The sequence below is a fragment of the Oncorhynchus mykiss genome, chromosome 14 (assembly GCF_013265735.2).
Source record: "Oncorhynchus mykiss isolate Arlee chromosome 14, USDA_OmykA_1.1, whole genome shotgun sequence".
In the NCBI taxonomy this organism is placed as follows: domain Eukaryota; kingdom Metazoa; phylum Chordata; class Actinopteri; order Salmoniformes; family Salmonidae; genus Oncorhynchus; species Oncorhynchus mykiss.
Window position 1 is genome coordinate 9,660,653 of NC_048578.1, and position 13,808 is coordinate 9,674,460.

The 13,808-nt window shown below is 40.9% G+C and overlaps 1 long non-coding RNA gene across 1 annotated transcript in view; it reads left to right on the plus strand.

Annotated features, from left to right (window-relative positions):
• Positions 1 to 13,808, plus strand: part of LOC110488754 — a 138,982-nt gene that overhangs the window by 121,788 nt on the left and 3,386 nt on the right. The window lies entirely within an intron of this gene.

Below are 13,808 nucleotides of genomic sequence, written 5' to 3' on the forward strand. Positions count from 1 at the left end.
TTTTTACATGTTAGCAGGACATCATTAGCTTTTTACTTCACAATTCACAAAAAGTGATGTTAGCTGATGAAGATTATCTCACAGAACAAACATATAATATCTCCTAAGCCTGTGTTTACCACAGACTTTATATTCAGCGTTTATCAAAAAAAACTCCAAATACCCCATTAATTTCCCCATAGGCTTTGGCCAACTAACCAGTAGTAAAGTACTTAAGTAAAAAATACTTTAAAGTACTACTTAAGTAGTTTTTTGAGGTATCTGTACTTTACTTTACTATTTAATTTTTTTTACAACTTGTACTTTTACTTCACTACATTCCTAAAGATAATTAATGTACTTTTTACTCCATACATTTTCCCTGACACCCAAAAGTACTCATTACATTTTGAATGTTTAGCAGGACATGAAAATGGTCCAATTCATGCACTTCTCAAGAGAACATCCCTCCCTAGTCATCCCTAATGCACAAATGCTTAGTTTGTACATTTTCTGGGTTTTGGAGTCAGTGGTTGAAAAAGTACCCAATTGTCAAAAGATTCCTTCGTAGAAAATGACTTTAGTTAAATTGAAAGTCACCCAGTAAAATACTACTTGAGTAAAAGTCTAAAGGTATTTGGTTTTAAATATGCTTAGATATCAAAATTAAATGTAATTTCTCAAATATACTTAAGTATCAAAGTGAAAGTAAAAGTATAAATAATTTCAAATTCCTTATATTAAGCAAACCAGATAGCACAATTTGTATTTATTTTTTGTTTACCTGTAGCCAGGAACACTCCAATTGTTTTCAAACGAAGCATTCGTGTTTAGTGAGTCTGCCAGATCAGAGGCAGTAGGGATGACCAGGGATATTCTCTTGATAAGTGCGTGAATTGGACCATTTACCTGTCCTACTAAGCATTGGAAATGTAAGGATTACTTTTGGGTGTCAGGGGAAATGTATAGAGTAAAAGGTTCATTATTTTCATTAGGAATGTAGTGAAGTAAAAGTAAAACTTGTCCAAAATATAAATAGTAAAGTATAGATATCCACCAAAAACGACTTACTTTAAAGTATTTTTACTTTAGTACTTTACACCACTGGTTGGAATGTTCCCCTGGCTAGCCATAAATAAAATAACAAGAAAACCGTGCCGTTTGCTTAATATAAGGAATGTAAATGATTTATACTTTTACTTTTGATAAGTATATTTTAGCAATTACATTTACTTTTGATAATATTAAAATTGGCCTATATTTAAAACCAAATACTTTTGGACTTTTATTCAAGTTGTATTATACTGGGTGACTTTCACTTTTACTTGAGTCGTTTTCTATTAAGGTATCTTTACTTTTACTCAAGTATGACAATATGGTACTTTTCCACCACTGCAAGTAAACATGGTGGAGTTAGCTTCCGTTAGTGTCTACAAAAAGACGACATTACTATTGCTCTATTTGAGCTCAGTTGTGTGTATTCTCTTTACTTTGACAGAATGCAATATGTGGAAAAATTGGTCACACAAGCATGGGTAACAGTATGTGTAACTCTTGAATAGGGATATTCAGAACATTTAACAAAGAGGGACTAACTTTTTAAGCCCATATTGACTGTGGTCAGTTGTTCATATTGTGTTGTTGCCATCCACTGTTCCATTAAACTATTATTTTTTTATTTATTTTACCTTTATTTAACCAGGCAAGTCAGTTAAGAACAAATTCTTATTTTCAATGACGGCCTGGGAACAGTGGGTTAACTGCCTGTTCAGGGGCAGAACGACAGATTTGTACCTTGTCAGCTCGGGGGTTTGAACTCGCAACCTTCCGGTTACTAGTCCAACGCTCTAACCACAACGCTCTAACCACTAGGCTACCCTGCCGCCCCCATTAACTACATGTTTTGTTTATTTACAGGTTTGATTATTGTATTTTGCCATGTCAAACAAGATGGGGCATATGCTGCGTTCAAAACACCTGGGAACTCGGGAAATCTCCAACAGTCCAAGTCGGATGACCGTTCAAAACGATTTTTCCCAGTCAGAGCTCGTTTTTTTCCCGAGTTCCCAGTTGTCTTGAAACCACTGAAGTTCGAAGTGGAGTTATGAGTTCCCAGTTCTTTTGAACGTGGAAAAAAACTTTCTGCTTTATTTCGCATTTTATTTTCCACTTATCCACATTGTTTGTCTTGTATGACGGTGGAGTTGTGGATTTTTTTACAACTTTTGAAATCGACTCCAAACGGCGTGGGGTAGGGTACCATTTAAATTATGCTGCCATCCTACACCTTTTGTATTATTTAGGTCATGTGTCTTTATTCTTTGGTGCAGATTATGATGATGTCTGAGCGTTCAAGCATTTGTCTGGAGTAGGACATGTTTATGGACTTCTAGGGCATTGTGATAAGTATTATATTTATTTAATACAAATGTCGTTTGAACAGAGGAAAAAATAAACAGACTGGCTAAACATACAATTATTCTTTTGGTTTGTGAAACCCCTGTGTAAGGACACAAAAGGGGGGACGTTCACCGCGGAAAGTAAATTCTTTTGAAGTGGAACTAATCATCTGAGGGATGGTTCTCGTTGTCCTAACAACGCAGCTGAATTGGAATGAGCCTCCCTTTTTGTTGAAGATATGTTTTCTTTCTTTCATTCAAAACTGATGATGATAGTAGTTTCACGCCCTGTCCACCCACATTGTCAGTCCAAACTTTTTTTTGCAGATAAGTCTTTACTTGGAGACGCCGAACACACGGCGGGTGACTCTTGGACTGTGACGTAAGCCTCGCCCTTCTGTCTCCAAGTCTACGCTTTATAATACCGTTCTAATGAAAAGGGAATCTCACACCAAATCCTCCTCAATAACACTTATTTGAAAGACTGTGAAAAGATCAACACTCTTAGGCTACTCTTAAATATATTTTCATCTCCTTGATGATTATGCACTGATAGTCATCGATTTTGGAGTCTAAGTCCAATCATATTATGCCTATTTTGTTTATTTTGTTACCTATCTGTGTTCATTGTAACTCAACGGCTTTTCTGTTCCCCAGTTCGCCAGAACAGTTATGCACAGCATCCAATAGACTAGGCCTTCACGAATTTGACTTTATTGTTTGGCAATTTGAATAGCAGCTGCTTTAAAATTACAGACAGATATGACAGACAGAAAGATGAAAGGATGTATAGGCGTATGGCTAGACCAACACATAGGCATGATATATATGAAACCCTATTTGTTTAGCCTAAAGTTGGTTAACCCAATAAACTATTATATAATAGAAAACAATTGTCAAGTGGAATTGATGATTGATAGGCGTATTGATTGATGACAATGACAAGTCTTTGGTATTATAATGAGTTGTAACTGTTGGTTCTACGTCGATGGTCTCCACATACAGCCTCCGGGGCTTGTAAAAGGTAACTTTGGCCCTCTGACCTCGCTCTAGGAATTCCATCCTCTCCCCGTTACTAAATCTTTCTCCTTCACAGGCTCTACCTTTGCTTCACAACGTTATAAACTGTTTGCCTTTTATGCAAGGCCTAGTAACCGAGGCATTTTATTGTCACCACGTGGGATCGTTCAAGCAACAGCCGTCCGACAAGAGAGGTGAACTGTTATCGCCAGGGGCTAGAGGAAGGATAACTCTTACTGACTTGATGAAACGTTCAACAGTTTAGGCCTACTTTTCTGTTTAGCCTAATATTGTGACTAACGAAAAAGGCAGCCTGTTGCGGTGTGTTTTCAGAATAATTGTCTCATGATCATTATTTTGCTTATTAAAATCTCTTACAGTGCAGCATTTGTACTATTTGCGTCACTCTATCTATGTATTTGCCAAAGGGTCACTAATAGTCCCACCTGTGCGCTTTTAGGCCTATAATACATTATCAGGTTTAAATTGATCATATAGTTTATGGTCTAGCACAATAACTAAACCTTAGCCTTTTAAGTTACTTATGTATATTTAATATTTTTATTAAGTAGCAATTGCCTATTAATACTGGATCGCCATTTTTGCATGATCAGGCTTTTTCTCATTTTAGTAGGGTGCCTTTAGAATAGGCCAAGACGTCTTGTGCTCTGGGTCGCCGGATTGCCTGGGCGGAGGTCCCTCTCTGGGCAAGAAAAGGTTGAAGACTCCTGCAGTACAGCATTTTTTTGTCCCCTTATCGCGTAAAACTGGGCTTAATGGTGTTTAATCCAACATATGAATAATTTTTGACAGGGAAATTATGACGTTAGACAAGCAAAACAATTTGTGGATAAATTTGATTCATATCCTGGTTTCAGTTTATATCGATTTTTTTTTATACATGCAACCAAACACATAAAAACAGAAATTGTGCTGTCCTCATCAACAAATTGAATACATTCTATTTTCTGAGAGTGCAAATCCCAAATCTGTTTAGCACGTTAGCCTACTTTTTCGTTTTACTCTGCTGTTGTTCATGTATTTTTGGCAGGATATTCAGACTGCTGATGCACGCTTTGAAAACAGCTCCGGTACAGTACGTTCTCTGAGTGATGTCACACAGGGGTGGGTCCCTCTGTGCAGCGACTGGAGAGCCCTGACGTCTCTCTCTCCGTTGACGAAAAAGGGCTGGGAGATAAAGTGAGCGGGATGCAACGTAAACGTAGTCGATGTAGAATCTGGTCTGCTGCGCTCTGTACTGTAGTCTGGTAAAATTTTACCAGCTGCGTTATTATTGGATCACCAAATCGAGCGACAGTGTCCATAAATCGGGTTTAGTCAGAGAGTACGCACCGGATGCATACGTAGCATTATGGTTAGACAGAATACACTTCTGAATACACCACCCTAAGCTAATACTAGAGTAGCTTAATTAATATAAAATGTAAGTAGATTTTTTTTTTTTAAATAGGCTACAGTTTACTTACACAGCAAACACTTGTTTAAATGTAGTCTACTTGAGTGTAGTTACGATGCTGCAGATGTTTTACAAATGTGAATGGACATATAGCCCAGGTCAGGGATGACTATTCCACCCTATAAGGCATTTTTCCACGCCGAGAAGCTACATAACGACTTTCACGACTGGTAGCGTGATGTTTGTCTGGAATTTCCAACAATCCTTTGGCGTGCAACTATTTCTGTCATCTTTGCACGCCATGCGGTATCTGGTTGTCATTGTCACCACGGCAGACTGGGAGCCGGGAGAGGACGCCAATGCCGTGCCAGTTGGCCTGAGTTGGTGAAAACAACAGGCAGACGCAGCACGATTCTAATCTCAATCGTTCCAGACATGAAGGTCACTCTCATGGCCATCGCAGTTTTACTTGTTTCATTAAGTATAACGTAGATCCCACCGCCTTAATATATCAATTTAGCTCATTTCGTATTTTTTAATTACACATTTACCACACGAGGCGGTTTTGCCCTTGGACCAGAGGCCACTGTAATTACATGTCTATAAAAATTGTAAGAATTATAGAATTGTCTATAAGGTTGGTTGAGTAGACTACGCTACCATAAACAGCTATTTTTAAAGACATTTGAGAAGAGCTAGAAAGCCAACAGAGGTTAAACAAGTTTAAATGGGACATGCCACTGCTGCAACACCATAGTTTTACGTTTTGTGTTTGCACATTACGCACAAGATATACCCATTACGCACAAGATATACCCATTACGCACAAGGTATACATTTCCTAATTGGAAGAATAGAAAGGAAGCAGATTGCTTGGTCCTTCAGACATGGCTACAGGTAAAGTAAGTCATCCAGTTGGTTTAAGTGGCTCCACACGATGTTATGTAATTGAAGATTTAAGAGGCGTGGCTTACTTGGACTATGTATTCATCGTTGATCTGGTCAACATACAAACTGAACACACCTTTACTCTCTCATTAAACAAACAGACACATTGCATACCTACCAAGGACAGTATTGTAAATATCAAGGGGACACTTGTAATTTCTGGCTCAGCAGGTTTGGACATTAGTTGAGTGTCGACCTAATAATGGCTAATGAGCACCCAGTGACACATGTGTAGGCACCCAAACTATCATGGGGCCCATTAAACCATAACAATGTTATAATTAGCATTGTGGCTAAGGTTAACTTCAGCCCTGTAAATATCAAACTGGATGTGGGCCTGATTGGTCCACTGTTTGTGGGCAAGGGTGTGTGTGTGTGTGTGTGTGTGTGTGTGAGAGAGGGGGGGGGGGGGGGGGGGGGGGGGGGGGGGGGGGGGGGGGGGGGGGGGGGGGGGGGGGGGGGGGGGGGGGAGTGGGCATTCGACTAACCAAACTAATATGTCCATTATGTTAATTCTCCATAACAATATCAAAAGATATAACATAAGGTGTGATTCTCACTTCTCTTTATATCATACTGTTTTTAGGCCTACTACAGAAAAGAGCAGTGATGTACCCTTCCAAGTGTGTTATAAACATGCAACCCTGTCACTATTAAACTACCTTGCTTTGCCAACAGCAAAAATCAAGCAAATCGTCAATTTAGTCCATGACCAACACACAGAGACATCATTATTTCTTGGTCTTTTATTTTTGTCCTGTAAATTACAAGCCTAAGCCTGGAATACACAGCAGTCTTAAAAATGTATATTGGAAATGTTTTTGATCTTGTACCCCACTGCAAACACTTTCAGCTGTCTGCAGGTCTCCTAGCAACAGCAAACAAAGGCAGGGCCCATTTCAAGTTTCCCGCGGAGAGGCCAGTCCAGCGGAGCCTTTGATCTTGACAGGGAAAATAGCTGAGTGGGCACTACTGGCATTTGTCTTTCATTTACTCCAACCCCCCCCCCCCCCCCCCCCCCCCCTCAAAAAAGCTTTCTGGAACAGCCAAAATCTTCATCTGTCTGTCCACTGCATCCAACCCCCCCCCCCCCCCCCCCCCCCCCCCCCCCCCTCCCCCCGATAATCAACCATGGCAAAGCAGCTCATTGAAACATTACAGTGCTTGGTTGAAGTTCTTCGCTTTTTGTTTTGGTGCATAGTTACTGTTTGAGTTGCTAGAAAAGAGCTAGAATTTAGTAGACTAGTCATTTGTGGTTTCTCTGTGCAGAGAGAATGAGCGGATACACAAAGTGAGTATTTGGTCCATTGTTTTCTTCTCCTCTTTAAAGTCGACCTTATAGAGAATGGAGAGGCCTCTATCCCAGGATTGTGACTTTAAATGATTTTCTAATCACATAATGTGTGTGTTTTCCTCCCCTACACAAGCGCATAAAGCTTTTTGTGTTTCAATGGAACTGTGGCCATTTTCTCTGCTATGAAACTCCGGATGCTTGCAGCTCTCCAGACAAACATTGGAGCTGCCGTGGATTTTCAGGGTCTCCTATTTGTAATTCAACTGCATCCATATAGTGGGCCGCACATTGAACACATTATTTGAAGTTGATGCTCCTTTCGTAGTACATCCTGAGGAGCAAAATATAAATAGCCCACTCCTGCTGTATGTATAAACATTATGGGGGGGCGGTAATAACTTTGGACTATGTAATGTTATCTTACTCCAGCGCCCATTGCTTTCATCCAAAACAGCTCAGGAGATTAAACAAATTAAAGTGTTTCTCATTGTTTCGGTGTAATTTACTGTAATTGATGTTTCCATCTAGTTGCAGAGGCCTGCTAGAGCAATTGTTTGTGTTTGTAGGAGGACACGGAGCCCAGTGGGGTGTATTGACTCAGGCTGTTGACTAATACTGCGCTAATGCCACGTTTTAGGCTAACACTGCCCCAATTGTTTATGGGTGACCAAACAGTACCCAGGCTCTACACTGAGATCATGCTTTCATCTCAGTGGTGCACAGCTCTCTATGTATTTGCATAGTATTTAGCAACTCAACAGAATGTGCTATACTGTATCTAGAGTCATTTCAGTGAGCGGGTGCAACCATGTGGTATGTTTATGTGTAGGCTAAAACATTTGTTTTATGTGTGCAAGTCGTAAACATGATATAATACACATTCATTACTATTCATTAGCATTTAAATGGAGTACAAGGTTGTACCATTCTAAAGGCATGTAGTGCAAGACTTCCATAGTCATTAACTCATTATATATACTGTATGGTATGTATATTTAGATGGAAGCAGAGACCATCTCAATCTGTGTCGTTCCTCCATGGATGAAATGTACAGTTACAGTACACTTGGAATGAGTCCATGTATATTGTGTTTGTGCCATATACAACATACAATATCACAGTTTGACTATATGACATTTTTGGAGTGTTGAAAAACAGGTATGCTACAGAAGGAGTGTGGGTGTGGTAGCGTTTGTCACTGCTCTCTTTAGGGGTTCAAAAGTAGGTTTGAAAATGTCTGTCTTTTTGTCTCGATGTCACACATTTTATTTTCGTACCGCATAAATCTGTTCAGGGACCCCAACATTTTTCCATCCGTCAAGGGTGTCATTTAGAAAAAATGTTGCAACTGAATTGCCACCCCCAGTCCTTCTGTATGTTAAATGGCTTGCTGTCTCCAAGAGACAAGGTGGGAGTCTGTTGTATGTTGCGGTGCACCAGCCGTCCTGTCCCATCTTAAAACACGACCCGTCGCCCTAAATACACCCATCCCATGGCCAACTCATCCTGACACACACACACACACACACACACACACACACACACACACACACACACACACACACACACACACACACACACACACACACACACACACACACACACACATAAGCACACTGTCCACCTCCAAAGTGTCCTCCTCCTCGCCACCTCTTTGACATTGCGACAGACAAACTCGTCCCACCGGCGTTCGTTTTTCAGGGAGACGCCTGAAAAGCTGGAGCTAACGGAGTCTGGCAGAATTGCCCCGAAGTGATTGAGATGTTAACCTTCAATGCCATCCCCCTTCAGTGCTGTATCTCCTTCCCTTCTCCCCCCTCCTCCCTCCTCCTCCTACCCCCAATTCCCCCCTCTCCTCCGGTCCCTCCATCTCTTTTCCTCAGCAGGCTGTCTCTCCTCCGACAGACTGCGCTGTGAGAGAGCCAAGCCATTAGACACTCCCAGTGCTGATAATGAAGGCACAGAGGTGGTCCAAAGCAGCGTGATGCGGTGGAGGAGAGAAGAGCAGAAGCGGAGAAGGAAGGTAGATTAGGATAATTACCTGGCGTCGGTGGTAAAGAGAGAGAGAGAGAGAGAGATGTCTTACTTCCAGCCGTCTCCATTTGCAAAATGAGTATTACCACAATAGTGCCAATTGCAGAATGGAGGATTCATGGTTTATGGGGCGGAAAAAGAGAAATTGTAACATCAATGAGACATTTGTATTCCCAGTGAATGTCAATATAATGTGCTGTGTGATCTGATAATAGGAACAACATAAATAAAATGTTTCCCAAATGTTGTTGTTGTTGTTGTTGTTGTTGTTGTTGTTGTTTGCAGTGAGTATTGATCATGTGGTATGTAAGTCAGCCTATGCATCACCAGCTATGCCAGCATGTACATATCTGTTGTTTATACAGCCTTGGCGCGGGTCTCCTACACCAGTAAGCACTAAATATCCTCAGTCACTACGGCTTTGAAGAGCCTATGAGGTCAGGTTTTAAATTATGGTCTGCACCCACGCCACGCTTTCTCCACTCTCACAAATCCATTCGCCACACAATGCATTTCAAATGAAAGCAGCGTCACCATAACACGCCTTAGGAGACATTAAGCTATAGTATGTTACTTTCATGTATGATAGCATGGCCCCTGTACGCTTTGATGTGCTCACTTTTTAATGCTTTATTAATAATAATAACACACTGGCTACTACTGACACCGTGCGTTGGCTGCTGTTCCCTCCCACACACTTTCTGTCCATCCATCCCTCCATCCTCCTTCCATCCCTCCCTGGGTCTTGTTGTCTTTGGGTCAGACTGCTGGTGTGCTTGTGATTAGAGAGAATGATACGGACCCGGAGATGAAGAGGGCCAGGAGAACCTATCAGAGAGCCCTGGGTGTAAGGCGCTGCTCTCCTATTGGCTGCTGTTGGAATCAGACACATCTTAATTTCTTCTTCCATCCAGCCTGCTTTCACATCCAAGCCCCAGGGAAGTGGGAGGATTATAGTCCCTGTCTTTTGGGTGTGTGTTTGTGTGTGTGTGTGTGTGTGTGTGCGTGTGTGTGTGTGTGTGCGCACGTGAATGTCTGTGTGTGTGTGTGTGTGTAGTAAACGTCTTATAGACACAGAAGGTACAGAGTTTAGACACTGATAACACTAACCCTCCTCCAAGCCTGGCCCAGATACAGACACAGTGTTGGAAGTGCTGGCAGATTTTGAGGTACTGTCTTCTTCCAGCGACTCCAGCAGGACATCAGCTCATTATGAATGAGAGACCAGCAACACTAGTATTTAAATGTATTATTTATTTATCCTTTATTTAACCAGATAAGTTCAATTGAGATTTACATCTCTTGGATGTGTAATGGTGCTCACATTTGAAACGTTGACTTCTCACTGGCTTGCTCGCACTCCTATTTTTCCCAGTCGTATTTTGTACCACAGTCGATTAAAATGAAGATTTAACACATTCATTTAGATTTGACAGAGATTCTTCCTCATTCATTGACTGGCTGATCTTGTTACTACACCTCTGACATTGGTGAGGCATTCTGCTCATTCTATGTTTTCTATTCTAACCTAGTTGTGTACCTAACACTGGTTGTCAGTCATTCAACATTGACTTTTTTCACGGTGATGTCACTTTGCTGTTTTTTTTTTTTTTTACCTTGCATTACTTTCAGTAATCTTCAGCATTCACCCCATTTCAATCAAAAAACGTCTCCAGTCAAATAATCCATGCATCGCCTTACAAAAGAAACGTGAAATTTGCAGTTTCACATGTGAAAATCGCTTTTTCACGTGTAAATGGCTGTTTTCACATGTTGAGCTTAAACGTCACATGTGAAACCACATTTAGAGTTCACATGTTAACACCTTCGTTTCACATGTGAGGTGAATAACATGTTTTCCCCTCACATGTCAATTGCATTTTCACGTCTGAAAACTATCATGTGGAAATCACATTTGCCGTTTCACATGTAAGAAAACTCCACGTGTTCATCTTACTTTCACATGTGGAATTGCAAGATCACATGTGAGGATGAAATCAGGGGAGGCTCCTCAGAGGAGGAAGGGAAGGGCCATCCTCCTCAGTGGATTTCAGAAAAAATGTAAGTAGTGAAACACAAAGTTATCCTTTTTTTTTTTTAGATAAAACTACACTAAATATATTCACATCACCAAATAATTGATTAAAACATACTTTTTTGCAATGAAGGTGTATGGGAGCCTCAACAACAGTCTGTAGGGTAGCACCATGGTGTAGCCAACACTGGAACTTTTCCAAGTCAAGGGAAGCGTTTGGTTTTCTAAATGTATTGCCACTGGGGTTCACCGGTGTAACTGCTGAACTGCTTACTGACTGTACACTGTACTGCATGATTGTAGCGGGTTTACTAACACGTTAGTTCTATTAGCTATATTGATTATGACGTTAGATAATATGTTGACAATGATGTAGGCTGTGTGTAGAGGTTAGCGGTTATGACAGCTGATGTGTTTTGCACCGAAGTCCATAAGCGAAGGGAAAAGGTGAGAGGAGAGTGTTCAGATGCGAGATGGAATTATACAAGGAGCAAATTATGAAAGTGAACTGTGTTTGCGTGTGAGCAGGGGTCTAGTCATTCCGCCGATTCTGTTGAATTTTTTTTCTTAAAGCACCCGAGAGTCAACATCCACTCCGCCACGGAAATCGAATTAGCATTAAAAAAATAAAAATCTGTCTGTTTAAGCTAAAGATATCTGGGATTTTTCTCAACCCACCGCATTTGTCGTACTTTCGCATCTGCGGTAAAGGTGACAGAGCTAGACCGGTGTTTGTCAGACCGTCTGTAGCGTCCGAACACGATGGCGTTCTCCATTTTGATCTACGACCCCCACAAGCTTCTTGGGACTCGTCTGAAGTTGTTTCAGCCGATCTGTCAACTTCTGTTTGTAGCATCCGAACATTTCGGGCTACACAAACATGTACAGTACCATTCAAAAGTTTGGACACACCTACTCATTCCAGATTTTTTCTTTATTTTTACTATTTTATACATTTTAGAATGATAGTGAAGACATCAAAACTATGAAATAACACATGTAGTAACCAAAAAAGTGTTAAACAAATATTATATTTGACATTCTTCAAAGTAGCCACCCTTTGCCTTGATGACAGCTTTGGCATTCTTGGCATTCTCTCAACCAGCTCCATGAGGTAGTCACCTGGAATGCATTTCAATTTTTTAATTTAAAAATATTTTTTTTTACATTTATTTTACTAGGCAAATCAGTTAAGAACAAATTCTTATTTTCAATGACGGCCTAGGAACAGTGGGTTAACTGCCTTGTTCAGGGGCATAATGACAGATTTGTACCTTGTCAGCTCGGGGATTCGAACTTTAACAGGTGTGCCTTGTTAAAAGTTCATTTGTGGAATTTCCTTCTTGTTTGAGCCAATCAGTTGTGTTGTGACAAGGTAGGGGTGGTATACAGAAGATAGCCCTATTTGGTAAAAGACCATGTCCATATTATGACAAGAACAGCTCAAATAAGCAAAGAGAAACCACAGTTCATCGTTACTTTAATAGATCCAGAAAATGTCAAGAACTTTGAAAGTTTCTTCAAGTGCAGTCGCAAAAACAATCAAGCTCTATGATAAAACTGGCTCTCATGAGGACCACCACAGGAAAGGAAGACCCAGAGTTACCTCTGCTGCAGAGGATAAGTTCATTAGATTTACCAGCCTCAGAAATTGCAGCCCAATCAAATGCTTCACAGAGTTCAAGTAACAGACACATCTCAACATCAACTGTTCAAATAAGACTATGTGAATCAGGTCTTCATGGTCGAATTGCTACAAAGAAACCACTACTAAAGGACACCAATAAGAAGAAGAGTCTTGCTTTGGCCAAGAAACACAAGCAATGGACATTAGACCAGTGGAAATCTGTCCTTTGGTCTGATGAGTCCAAATATGAGATTTTTGGTTACTACTGCTGTGTCTTTGTGAGACGCAAAGTAGGTGAACGGATGATCTCCGCATGTGTGGTTCACGGTTCCCACCGTGAAGCATGGAGGTGGAGTTGTGATGCTGTGGTGGTTCTTTGCTGGTGACACTGTCAGTGATATATTAAGAATTCAAGGCACACTTAACTTAACCAGCATGGCTACCACAGCCTTCTGCAGTGATACGCCATCCCATCTGGTTTGCGCTTTTTTTTCACCAACACACCTCCAGGCTGTGTAAGGGCTATTTGACCAAGAAGGAGAGTGATGGAGTGCTGCATACGATGACCTGGGTTGGACCGCAGAGTGAAGGAAAAGCAGCCAATAAGTGCTCAGCATATGTGGGAACTGTATATACAGTACCTGTCAAAGGTTTGGACACACTTACTCATTCAAGGGTTTGTCTTTATTTTTCTACATTGTAGAATATTATTGAAGACATCAAAACGCTGAAATAACACATATGGAGTCATGTAGTAACCAAAAAAGTGTTAAACAAATATTATATTTGACATTCTTCAAAGTAGCCTCCCTTTGCCTTGATGACAGCTTTGCACACTCTTGGCATTCTCTCAACTAGCTTCATGAGGAATGCTTTTCCAACAGTCTTGAAGGAGTTCCCACATATGCAGAGCGTTTCCTTCACTCTGCAGTCCAACTCATCCCAAACCATCTCAATTGGGTTGAGGTCGGGGGATTGTGGAGGCCAGGTCATCTGATGCAGCACTCCATAATTCTCCTTCTTGGTCAAATAACTCTTACACAGCCTGGAGGAAT